This window comes from Bos indicus x Bos taurus, chromosome 22 (assembly GCF_003369695.1).
Source record: "Bos indicus x Bos taurus breed Angus x Brahman F1 hybrid chromosome 22, Bos_hybrid_MaternalHap_v2.0, whole genome shotgun sequence".
Classification (NCBI taxonomy): Eukaryota; Metazoa; Chordata; class Mammalia; order Artiodactyla; family Bovidae; genus Bos; species Bos indicus x Bos taurus.
Window position 1 is genome coordinate 29,210,809 of NC_040097.1, and position 13,062 is coordinate 29,223,870.

At 39.8% G+C, this 13,062-nt stretch overlaps 1 long non-coding RNA gene across 1 annotated transcript; it reads left to right on the plus strand.

The window, feature by feature from the left end:
- Nucleotides 1–2,005: 2,005 nt before the first annotated feature.
- Nucleotides 2,006–12,711, plus strand: LOC113880823. Its single transcript, XR_003507842.1, has 3 exons — nucleotides 2,006–2,743; nucleotides 4,255–4,410; nucleotides 7,624–12,711. It is a non-coding gene; the product is annotated as an uncharacterized LOC113880823 (long non-coding RNA).
- The last annotated feature ends 351 nt before the right edge of the window (nucleotides 12,712–13,062 follow it).

Here is a 13,062-nt window from a genome sequence, read left to right on the forward strand (position 1 = left end):
ACCCAAGCAGTCATTGTTCTGCTGTTTAGCCATGAGTTCTAAACCAGGTGCTGAAAATGGTGAACAACAAAATCTGGGTCCTTGCTGAATTCATGAAGCTGCCTTACCCATTATGAAGAACCTTCCTTAATATGAGAGAAAGAGAGAAAAAACTCTTTAAACCATAATCAATAGTCAACAAATATACAACTTGTCCAGCATATGAATCTGAATCAACCAAAGAGAATCAGACACTGATCAGTCTGAATACATGCCAATGTTAAAAAATTGTTGTAACTACCTAAATACATACTGGGCTGAATCACAGCCTTGGTTAAAGCCAAATGATTTTGAATCTTCTGTCACTTGCAGCTAAACATAATCCTAAGTAATATACTTTTATTTCTTTTATAGCCCTTGTTAGAATCTGTGATTATCTTTTCATTGTTTTACTTATTTATTATCTTCCCCTTCCCTTAAATCTCTGTGAGGGCCAAGAACGCCTCTGGGGTTTGCTGCTGGAACATGACTTTGTTGAACATTGAAAGAATGAATGGACTAATTCTTTAGTTTTTTATTGTGAGATATAATATTTTGGGAATTGAAGATCTGGAGGAGTGAAAAGAATTCTATTTGGAGGACTACGGTTGGCAGTGCAATTGATAAAAGTTTTTTTTTTTTTTTTTTTTCCTCTGACTAGGAAAAAAAAAAAAACTCTGATGAAATTAGTGGTAGATAAAAATTCATTTCTAGCTTCTAACAAGGAATCACAAACAATGGAGGACATATAAATAGAGTAGCAGCTTTATTAATAATACTTTCCTACTCCGTCTGTGATCTTTTGATGACAACCCTACCGGAGGCACTCTTTATCAGGCACTAAAGCAATTTAGATGCTGTCACATGCCTTTCTTGATATATATGTATTAGACATAAAGCAGTTTTCTGTTCTTTAGCTTATTTTAGTATATAATTAAAACTCTAACTGTCTGCTACTAAGCAACGGAGCATGGCCAAGGTTGATCACATCCTATCACGAAGATAGAAAGAGGAAAAATAATAAAAATAATCATACACATTCCTGCAATCGGTCTTCAGATCTTAATTATGTTTTAACTCCTTTGTTATGCCCAAGGCAGTGCCTATTGGCATTTAAAGGACACTCTCACTTTTCCTGCCTAACTTCAATCTAGTTCTTTCATTTGGATCCTCGTCCATTTATGGAATCCTTTGGGGGTGTATAAGGTCATGAGGGGTGATAGACAACTGAGATAGGAGTCAGGAGGCTTAGGTTCCATTCAGCTTCCCAGTTGGTTCAGTGGGTCCAGGGATACAGCCAGATTCAAAACTCTGGGGAGTAGTGGCTGGACTAGAAGGTACAGCCAGGTTTTGGGGGGAGGCAGGAGGCTGTAGAGTGTGCAGCACCAGCAGGTGACAAGTGCACGCGTACCCCAAACAACCCTCTCCTACCTGTCTGCCCATCTCAAGATCTGGCCTCTGAAGTTTCAGTTGTGTATTGCACTCAGTTTCCTAAGATGCCTTTTCATCAGTCTTGACTTTCATATTAATGGTATTTCTTTAAAGATGTTGACAATGCACCCACTTTTGAAAATATGCTCAGAGAGAATAATTCATGTTCTATTCTGGCTCCTTCCATATTCCACTCCCCCAAAGACCTCTGAATATGATCCTTATTCCTTCAACTCTTCATTTACTTGAAAAGTAATTTCAAGGCCCCTCTTGTGCCAAGCACTGTTCTATATTCTAGGGCCATCATGGTGGACAAAATGGACACCTCTGCCCTAAGAGACGGAGAAGGCACCCCACTCCAGTACTCTCACCTGGAGAATCCCATGGACAGAGGAGCCTGGTGGGCTGCAGTCCATGGGGTCACTAAGAGTCGGATACGACTAAGTGACTTCACTTTCACTTTTCACTTTCATGCATTGGAGAAGGAAATGGCAACCCACTCCAGTGTTCTTGCCTGGAGAATCCCAGGGACGGGGGAGCCTGGTGGGCTGCCGTCTATGGGGTCGCACAGAGTCGGACACGACTGACGAGACTTAGCAGCAGTAGCAGCAGCAGCCCTTAAAGAGCCTCCATTCTATAGTGACAGACAGGAAATAAGAGAAGTTCTTTTAAAAAAGCAACGAATGGCTGCCGTGTTTTGAACTCTTGCTACACCATACACAGCAGTCTTATGAGGCCATTAACTTTTCACCCAGCTAATGAGAGAGATTTGGAAGACATACAGCAGTAGTGTATCATCATGAGAAGCTGGGCCTGGGCGTGATTCCCACTTCTGCAGCTTGCTAGCTGTGTAATCATAAGCAAGTGACTTAATTTTTACTTGCCTCAGTTTTCTTAACTGTAAAATGGGGTTTCTATCTTACAGGAGTTTGGGGAGAATGTTTATTGTATCTGTAATGTAACTTTTAGAACAGTGCTTAGTTGTCATAAGTCGGTTCAATTTTACAGGTAAATAAATTGAGGTATGGCGAGATTTAACTACTTGTCCCAGTCTTCTCATGCACCTAATAAACAGTGGGAACCAAGATTCCAACTCAAGTCTCTTTGTCTCTACAGCAGGTGCTCTTATCCACAAGTATACCTTGTGCTTCCGGCAAAGTTGATTAACCTCTTGGAGGATCGGTTGGTTCATCTGCAGTCTGGGTTTGATAACAGCAAACTGCCTATTTAGCTGTGATAAGGTATTCCAAGTGCTTTGAGAACTATGAAGCATCGTGGGAAAATAGAAATTGCTGTTAGTATTACTGCTGATTTGTGCTTTTATAGTCAACATTTTACTTTGCCTGTGATGGGCCTGTTTGCGTATTTGTCAGACCAGGCTTTCTGTTTATTCTTCCAAGCTTGTTACAGGACCCACTTTAGCCATCCTGGGGGTCTCTGTGTTGCCTCCTCTGGGTTCTTTGTTGGTCAGTCCACCTTTTGAAAGTGATCCTGTAGATCACTTCCCCTCTAAATGGAAGAGAAAGAGACAGAACATAGAGTCTTGAAGCCATCCACAGTTCTAAATACTTGTTGGATATTCTGTGAGAGTTTTGGTTGTTTGGGTGGAGGGTGGAAACACTCAAACCATTGGCAGAAAGCAGGGGGGCAGAATCTGACACACGTGAGCCTATGAGGGGACTTCCCTGAAGTGACAGAGGAAAGAAGGTGAAGTGTTAGTCGTTCAGTCGTGTCCGACTCTGTGACCCCTCCAGGCTCCTCTGTCTGTGGAATTCTCCAGGCAAGAATACTGAAGTGTGTTGCCCTTTCTTTCTCCAGGGAATCTTCCCGACCCTGGGATCGAATCCCGGTCTCCTACATTGCAGACAGATTTTTTTTAGCGTCTGAGCTACCAGGGAAGTGATAGAAGACATCTCTGCAAATCCAGAGTAGTCAGTTTGCCTTAAGGATGCCAAATTACTCACTTGCTAGCAAGGGTAACCTCCTGTGATAACGTAAAAGTGGCCAATCCTGCTGTTTAACTTAGGAAATATTATCCTGGAGAAGCCAAGTGGCTTTCCTCCTCCCGTGGGGAAGGAAACAGTGTGATGTTTCTAACTACTCAGTGGGTCTTTAACTCTATTCAGTCTCTAATTTGGGAGCACCAAGAGGAAGTATTTAATGTCCCTCTTCCCTGGTGACTCACATGGTAAAGAATCCAACTGCAATGCAGGAGACCAGAGTTTGACCCCTGGGTCAAGAAGATCCTCTGGAGAAGGAACTGTCTACCCACTTCAGTATTATTGCTGGAGCCTGGTAGATTACAGTGCATGGGGTCGCAAAGGGTCAAACACGATTCAGAGACTAATACTTGCATTTCAACACACTTTTACCAGAGTCACTCATTCCCTGATATCTGTGGAACTGTACAACCTAAAGATTTCTGAATGTATTAGATTTTTCCAGAGCCCAGATCTACATAACTTTCTTTTGGAGGGAGTGAATAGAGTGATGATGGTGGTAATTATTAAGTCATAGAGGACACAGAAGAGCTCTGGAATTAGGGGGGGCAGGAAGAGTTGTCCTACAACAATGAGCTACATTAGGAAAATCCCAAACAGTGCATTTAATTGTTTGTGCACTTAAACGATATAAATTCGTCGTGGGGGTGAGCCAGAGGAAAGATTCCTTCAGGAGTCTAGTGGCCTGCTTCATTGTTTTTTTTCTTAAGTTTTTATAATTTTCCTCTATCTCAAGAAACTAAAGCTGGCATGATCTCTTATCTCTGTTCTTCTCTCGACACCTGAACCATTCTCCTCCACCCAGGCCACCTTGTGCCTCTGTTTCATCATCTTTATGCCTGAAGATATTCCACTGTGTGCCTCAGAAAGAGAAACCATGCACGCAGGAGATTGAGTGAAGCCAGAGGAAGAACGTAATTGGTCAGCATAGGCCAGTGAACTGGCTCCGTCAGGGTCAAAGGTCTGTTCTTGTCCCAGTCGGCTATCATGAGGGCAGTCAACTTTCGAGCCTTTTTATCAATAAAGAATGGGAATTTGCTGTATGGCTCAGGAAACTCAAACAGGGGCTCTGCCAGCCTAGAGGGGTAGGATAGGGAGGGAGACGGGAGGGAGCTTCAAAAGGGAGGGGATATATGTATACCTATGGCTGATTCATGCTGAGGTTTGACAGAAACAGCAAAATTCTGTAAAGCAATTATCCTTCAATAAAAAATAAATGAATTAATAAAAGGTGGTTTGGGCAAACTTTTCAAAATGTCTGTAATTTTTATAGTTTCTGGAATTTTTTTAAAAATTGAAATATAGTTGATTTACAGTATTGTGTTAGTTTCACAAGCACTTCATAGTGATTCAGTATTTTTGCAGGTGATATTCCATTATAGCTTATTGTGATATAGTGGGTATAATTCCCTGTGGTTTACATCACATCCTTGTTGCTTATCTACTTTATATAGTAGTTTATGTCTATTAATCCCATACTTCTAATTTCTCCCTCCCTTTGGTAACAACAAGTTTATTTTTTACTCTGTAAGTCTGTTACTGTTTTGTATATACATTCATTTATATTATTTTAGATTCCACATATAAGTTATACTGTATAGTATTTGCCTTTCTCTGACTTATTTCACTAAGCATAATATTCTCTAGCTGTATCCATGTTATTGCATATGGCAGTATTATACTCTTTTTATGGAAAAGTAATATTCCATTGTATATATGCACCATATCTTCTTAATCCAATCTTGTTGATGGATATTTAGGTTGCTTCCATGTCTTGACTGTTGTAAATATTGCTTCTGTGAACAGTGGGGAATTTTATTTCCACACAATTTGTCCACCTCATATAATCTCTGTCCTCAAATCCGCGTTGCAGAGAATTCAGCATCAGTTATACTGTCATCAGTTCAGTACAGTTCAGTCGCTCAGTCGTGTCCAACTCTTTGTGACCCCATGAACCACAGCATGCCAGGCCTCCCTGTCCATCACCAACTCCCTGCTGCTGCTGCTGCTGCTGCTGCTGCTGCTAAGTCACTTCAGTCATGTCTGACTCTGTGTGACCCCACAGACGGCAACCCACCAGGCTCCCCCGTCCCTGGGATTCTCCAGGCAAGAACACTGGAGTGGGTTGCCATTTCCTTCTCCAATGCATGAAAGTGAAAAGTGAAAGGGAAGTTGCTCAGTCATATCCGACTCTTAGTGACCCCATGGACTGCAGCCTACCAGGCTCCTCCGCCCATGGGATTTTCCAGGCAAGAATACTGGAGTGGCGTGCCATTGCCTTCTCTGATCACCAACTCCCAGAGTTTACCAAAACCCATGTCCATCGAGTTGGTGATGCCATCCAACCATCTCATCCTCTGTTGTCCCCTTCTCCTCCCACCTTCAATCTTTCCCAGCATCAGGGTCTTTTCAAATGAGTCAGTTCTTCATGTCAGGTGGCCAAAGTATTGGAGTTTCAGCATCTACATCAGTCATTCCAATGAACACTCAGGATTGATCTCCTTTAGGATGGACTGGTTGGGTCTCCTTGCAGTCCAAGGGACTCTCAAGAGTCTTCTCCAACACCATGGTTCAAAAGCATCAATCCTTCGGTGCTTGGCTTTCTTTATAGTCCAACTCTCACATCCATACACAGCTACTGGAAAAACCATAGCCTTGATGAGATGGACCTTTGTTGACAAAGTAATGTCTCTGCTTTTCAATATGCTATCTAGGTTAGTCATAACTTTCCTTCCAAGGAGTAAGCGTCTTTTAATTTCATGGTTGCAAGCACCATCTGCAGTGATTTTGGAGCCCCAAAAAATAAGGTCAGCCACTGTTTCCACTGTTTCCCCATATATTTGCCATGAAGTGATGGGACTGGATGCCATGATCTTAGTTTTCTGAATGTTGAGCTTTAAGCCAACTTTTTCACTCTCCTCTTTCATCTTCATCAAGAGGCTCTTTAGTTTTCACTTTCTGCCATAAGGGTGGTGTCATCTGCATATCTGAAGTTATTGATAATCCTCTCAGCAATCTTTACTCCAGCTTGTGCTTCTTCCAGCCCAGCGTTTTTCACGATGTACTTTGCATATAAGTTAAATCAGTAGGGTGACAATATACAGCCTTTTCCTATTTGGAACCAGTCTGTTGTTCCATGTCCAGTTCTGTTGCTTCCTGACTTGCATACAGGTTTCTCAAGAGGCAGGTCAGGTGGTTTGGTATTCCCATCTCTTGAAGAATTTTCCACAGTTTATTGTGATCCACACAGTCAAAGGCTTTGGCATAGTCAAAGTAGAAATTGATGTTTTTCTGGAACTTTCTTGCTTTTTCAATGATCCAGAGGATGTTGGCAATTTGATCTCTGGTTCCTCTGCCTTTTCTAAAACCAACTTGAACATCAGGAGTTCAGATTCATGTATTGCTGAAGCCTGGCTTGGAGAATTTTGAGCATTACTTTACTAGCATGTGAGATGAGTGCAATTGTGTGGTAGTTTGAGCATTCTTTGGCATTGCCTTTCTTTGGGATTGGAATAAAAACTGACCTTTTCCAGTCCTGTGGCCACTGCTGAGTTTTCCAAATTTGCTGGCATATTGAGTGTAGCACTTTCACAGCGTCATCTTTTAGGATTTGAAATAGCTCAACTGGAATTCCATCACCTCCACTAGCTTTGTTCTTAGTGATGCTTCCTAAGGCCCACTTGACTTCACATTCCAGGATGTCTGGCTCTAGGTCAGTGATCACACCATCATGATTATCTGGGTTGTGAAGATCTTTTTTGTACAGTTCCTCTGTGTATTCTTGCCACCTCTTCTTAATACCTTCTGTTTCTGTTAGGTGCATACCATTTCTGTCCTTTATTGAGCCCATCTTTGCATGAAATATTCCCTTGGTATCTCTAATTTTCTTGAAGAGATCTCTAGTCTTTCCCATTCTGTTGTTTTCCTCTATTTCTTTGCTTTGATCGCTGAGGAAGGCTTTCTTATCTCTCCTTGCTATTCTATATTGTCATACCTAATATTTATTAAAGACCTTCCTCAATGTAGATTACTTTATAAAGTAACTGTTACTATCTTTGTGAGTGGAGTGGATCAGAATCTTACACCCAAAGGTGATCCGTAGCCATTCAGGAACACCCTCAACTCGAAGTTTGAAAAACATATTAACTTGTGGGTCTGTGTTTTATTCTTTCAGTCAATCCACCAATCCTGTGGTCCCTCTGTACTTAAAGCACCACAAGGAGCAACGGAATCTCTACCCTCGAGGAGTCTTAATTGAGAGTGGATCATGGTATGTACAAGATTTTAACATTTTCTCCCAGTCCAGCTGTGAAATGGGTAACTAAATTGGCTTGTAGAGACATAAACTTTCCTTCAAGAATATCTTCTATTACAACTGCATGTGAAAGTTTTAACTGCTTTCTTCTTAACTTCCTTTTTTGATGGGATTGTGCTGAGCGCTTGGCTACCACTCAGGAAAGCATTATAATTGTAGGCACTAGCTCAGCCAAAAGGCCATGTTTTTGCTTTAGGGTAAACTTGTTAAAATCGGGAACTCTGCCAAGGTCATCCATCTACGAACATTGTGAAAGCATCTTACGGTTGTTCATCTAGCTACGGTCTAATTAATTTTCAAATGGACAAAGTAGCTTCTTGGGCCACGTAACAAGCATTTTCATTCATTTAAGCCAAGCTGGATTTGGCTCGGAGCAGGGTCACGAGAAATTCTAATAGCTTCTTCTTTTCTTTGTGTGTCCTCGGGAGAGCTCGCGTTGATGTCAACAAAGCAAGATTTGTGCTCTGGGCAATCGGGAGAGAATCAGTTTCCAGCCAGTGAGTTCTCTGACTCCCAGAGAAGGAAAAGGTCTGGAATTGAGCATATGGGAAGGCTCTGTAGGCCTTTTTACTTTATTGGATTTAGCTACGCTCACATAATGAAATTGTTGGGATTGTTTAAACCTTCTGCAGGGACTTCTGTTAGCAGAGAAGAAACTTGTACTAAAGCCATAAGAAGATTGTATTATAGATATAATGGAATCTTTTTTATCTTTCGCCTGGTTTTCTGTGCAGGGACTGACTTTTTTTTTCTGGGAACCAAGCCAGAGGTCTATTTAATTTCTTAAAATTTCCCATGGTCACTAATACTGCCCTCCCCGTGCATTTTCATAAATTAATAAATAAAGACATAGGCATTCAAAGGTTGAGAATCCTTGTGGTTAGCTTCTAAATCATGTTTGCAAGCTTTTTTTTTTTAAAGGTGGTTATTTTGCACAGTAAACATGATAACACCTATGGAAAGCAGGCTCTACTGTCTTCAGGAAAATGTTTCACTGACATGATGTAAATTTCCGGAAAAAATAGAATTTGTTTGTCTTGAGACCACATCTGTGATTGAATAAGGTTTGAATAAAAAAGCAAGTTTGCTTCTATCAGGTGAATTCTCAGGAACAATTCAAGAGATATTATTCTTTTATTGCATTTAGGATTTGGGGGTGATAGTGGTGTTTTCCATTTTGAAGTTGATGTCTTATTTTATTTATTTTTAGATTTTTTTTTAGGAGTTTTATGTTTTTTGTTTTGCCTGTGTAGAGACAAAATTTGTGTGTGTGTGTGAGAGAGAGAGAGAGGACCCAGGTTGTAGGCAGCTTCTCATACAAGACCACCATGATCATTTTGACTATTAATAGCATACGACTTTGAATACCTTATGTGCCAGAAAATTACTGGCATGGAAAACTCTCTGCCCCTGGCATCTATTTAACAAGTGTCCCCATGTTGCTTACTTGGCCAATGGTGGCCAAACCAGGGCTTTGAAAATCCGATCTTAGTATTAATAGAACCATTGTCCATCAGAGGCTGTCTTAGACTTTCCTTTCTTGTGCAACGTAACTTCCTCTCCTTTCTAGCACCCTTGAATCCCTGCTAAAATGAAAGTGACAGCCTGTAAGTTCCCTTTCAAGTTTATGAATAAATACTCTTTGTGAATTTTGTCTCAGACTTAGTTTTGTCTTTGACAAATGTATCCCCAACTTAGAACAATACCTTGCTCATAGAAAAATCAAATATTTACTCATTCAACAAATATCTGCTCTTTACCATGTGCCAGGCAGTATTCCCAGCATTGATATGTAAGGTACATAATTTGTCTCCTGTCCAGTTTATTAAAGGTTAATCTAAGAATTCCATGGGTAATAATGGATAATAATAATAATTTCTAATAATAATGATAATTTTTCACTAACAGTGCTTACTGAGCTATAAACCTACTTTTTATAGTTCAGAGAGACATGGTGCCTCTTTTCTATGTGTAATTGAAGCTAAATTGTTCAACAGAACATCATGAACTACTTGTGACAGAGAAATAGTTATTGTTGTTATTGCTCTCACATTACCTTAGTATCTGATTAGAGAGGCATTACATTTTCAAAGAAGAGAGTAAATTAGTTAACACTTCTACAGAAGATTTTTCTCTGGCTGGTAAAATGCACTCTTTTTTTTTTAAGTTGTCGAACTATAAAATAATTGTATAGTGATACATGTTGACAGTATGCCTCTTTCACCCACATTTTATATCTGTTTTCAAGATTAAATGAAAAAAGATATTCTTGAAAAGCTAGCGAAAACAATGGAAAGCAAGACTTTATGCCAAATATAAACATATTTCTGTTTAGCAGATAGCAGAGGTATAGAAAACATTCTCATTTCTCTTCTCACATAGCAGAATGTTCTATGCTTACTGTATTAGTTAACAAATTCACGTCTGTTTATTTTGTTTGCGATCGCACTTCATCCATAAATTACGGCGTCGCACAACAATAACACCAGAAGGACAATATCACCATTGTTTGCTTCCACAATCATCTCAGCCCACAAAATTCTGTTCCACTGTCAAGCCATTGTTTTCCTCTTTTCAGACTCTCTTTCCTAATATCATTCAAATTATTTAGACAGTCAGCAATGTTTTTGCTATCAGTGCAGACTTCCAGAGAGCTGGAGCCCCAGTGTGATGACCAAATAACCCTTGACTGTTTATCTTTGCACAGTCATTCTTTCCTGAGGCCCAGGAGGGGTGAGTTGTCCTGTGTGCTGTGCAGGGGCGGGGCGCCGCCCCTGCTGAAGCTGGTGCGTTCCATTGGACAATGTGGCCTTTTCTGCTCGACTCTCACTGGGCATGTACAGTGAGATGTGGGTGCGGCTGACCATCCATTGCAACAATTCCCAAGCTTCCAGAGTAAGGCATTTTCAAATAAAAAGATGTGTATATTGTAATTACTAATTCTCTTTACCCTCTTTTCTGTGAAAGGACTACAGAAACTTGACTTTTAAAAATTAGCGTGTGAAAAGTCATTCTCTCTCTCTCTCTCCCCCTGCCCCCAGATCCCCTCTTCTCTTGCTTTGAACTACATTCTTGTATTCACTCTGCAACTTTTTATTGTGAGCCTTGTGGTGTGTTGTTGAAAATACAGCCGAGGACGGTTTTATTCTTATTGAACTGAGGGCCCTAATGAGAGATGCAGATGCTATGCTGTTTCTAGTGGGGTTTTAATTTTGTTTGTTTGCTTGTTTTTAAGAATACCTTCTGCACATATATCTGTAATATATATTCTCTCATTAAAAAAAATACAAATGGTGACTTACTACGTACGTACCTTTGTTTTATTCCTGTCACATTATGTAGAAGACTTTTTTTTTTAACTGTACATCATTTTTTTGCCTTTCCAAATAGCTCCCTAATCTTACTTTGTGGCATCACCTCTTTCTCCTTTTGCATACGTGGGAATGCAAATGAAGTCCTTTGTCTTCCATGGTAGCCAAGGGTGAGGTATGCAACCTAAGCTCGCTCTCCCTTTTTAAAGTGAATCTCAACCAGAGTGACTAAAGGATTAAATCATGTGAAGGCCACTGCCAGCACCCAGAGAGGATGATGGAGTGATACCTGAGGTGCTGAGTGGTCTGCGGTTGCCAGTTCCTCTTCTGCTCTCCAGCCTCTGGGCCGTACTATGGACCAACTCATAATGTTCCAGTTCATTTCGTTTTTGCTCGAGTACTCCAGATTTGATTTCTGCTGCTTGAACCAAAGATGTTTAATCAAAGGCATACAGTCCATCGGCATATAGAGATCATCCTTTAATTTCTGAAAGATGTCTATATCCATGTCTATATCCATGTATTACCATTATTTGACAATCCCCTCGTGGACCTTGTTTCTAGTACCAACAACAAATGGTCTAGAATATACATCTATACACAATATATGTTCTTGTTTACCTGTGTTTAGACAGATGTGTGAATATACTTTAGAAGGTAAATTTCCATAAATGAAACTGTTGGTTCAAAGGATGTGTACAATTTTAATAGCATGAAACAGTATCTAAGGCCCTTACGTGAGAATAATCATTCTATTGTAACTACTGACAGAGAACGTAAATAATGGAAAAAATGTAGTTATGCTTTATTTGTAGTAACTCTCTGTGGTTGCTAAGTGAAAACGTTATTCTTAATGAATATCGAAAAAGTTATTCTTGCTGAGTTTATGAAACTTGGAAAATAAATATAAACACACAAAAAAGCCAGCTGCCAAATCACTTACAGTTTTCTCACTCATGGTGGTAGAATTACATTTACTCATTGTTTTGTGTGTGTGTGTGTGTTTGTTTTTTTTTTGCCTGGACTTTAGGGGTGTTTTTAAAGAGAATTGTTACCAACAAGCAATTCCATCATAGCTGGAAATAGAGGCCACTACATATATTTCTTAAATTCCCAATATATGAGATTTTCTACTTAACTTTTTGTTTCTCTGATTTCTAATTTAATTGCTAGTGGTGACAGAACATATTCTGTATAGTTTCAACCCTTTGAAATTTGCTGGGACTTGCCTCAAGGACCGGTACGTGATTGATTGTGGTTACATTTATGTGTATCTGTGAAGAATGTCTTCTCTATTTCAGGGCAGTATTCTTTGTACTCTCTTTAAATTGAGTTTGGTAATTGTGCTCTTCAAACCTTCTACATGCTTACTGATTTTGTTGACTTGATCTGTGAGTAATAGAGAAATATATTAATATGTTAAAATTTCCTACTATGATTATGGGTTTATTTCTTCTTATTCTGTCAATTTTTGCTTCGTATATTTTGAAGTTCAGTTGTTAGATATGTAAAGAAAGCAAAAATATTCCCCTACCCTTCTAGATTCTTTTAGCTGATATAATAATCAAGCTTATATGTTATTGTTCAGTTGCTCAGTCATGTCCGACTCACTGTGACCCCATGGCCTACAGCACACCAGGCTTCTTTGTCCTTCATTATCTCCTGGAGTTTGCAAGTTTATTTAAGATATATTAACAGGAGAAAAAAAAAGTTAATATTGTAAGTATAGAGGTCTGATAGGTATAGATTCTAAGACCGAAATAGTCTGTCTGTATTCCTTTTTAGACCACGAATCATATTTATGAGGATTTGTGAAGACGAAGGGGTTTCAGTTGGCATAGCAAAATAGTGAAGGAACAACTTCAGCTTCTACACTTTCTTGGTTTTGTATTCTCCATCTCAGCAGGAGAATGAGGATGCCCTCCATGCTCCTAGCATAGGGACAGTACTTCCCTGTGAAAGCTGGATTTCTTGCTTTCAGGGGAAC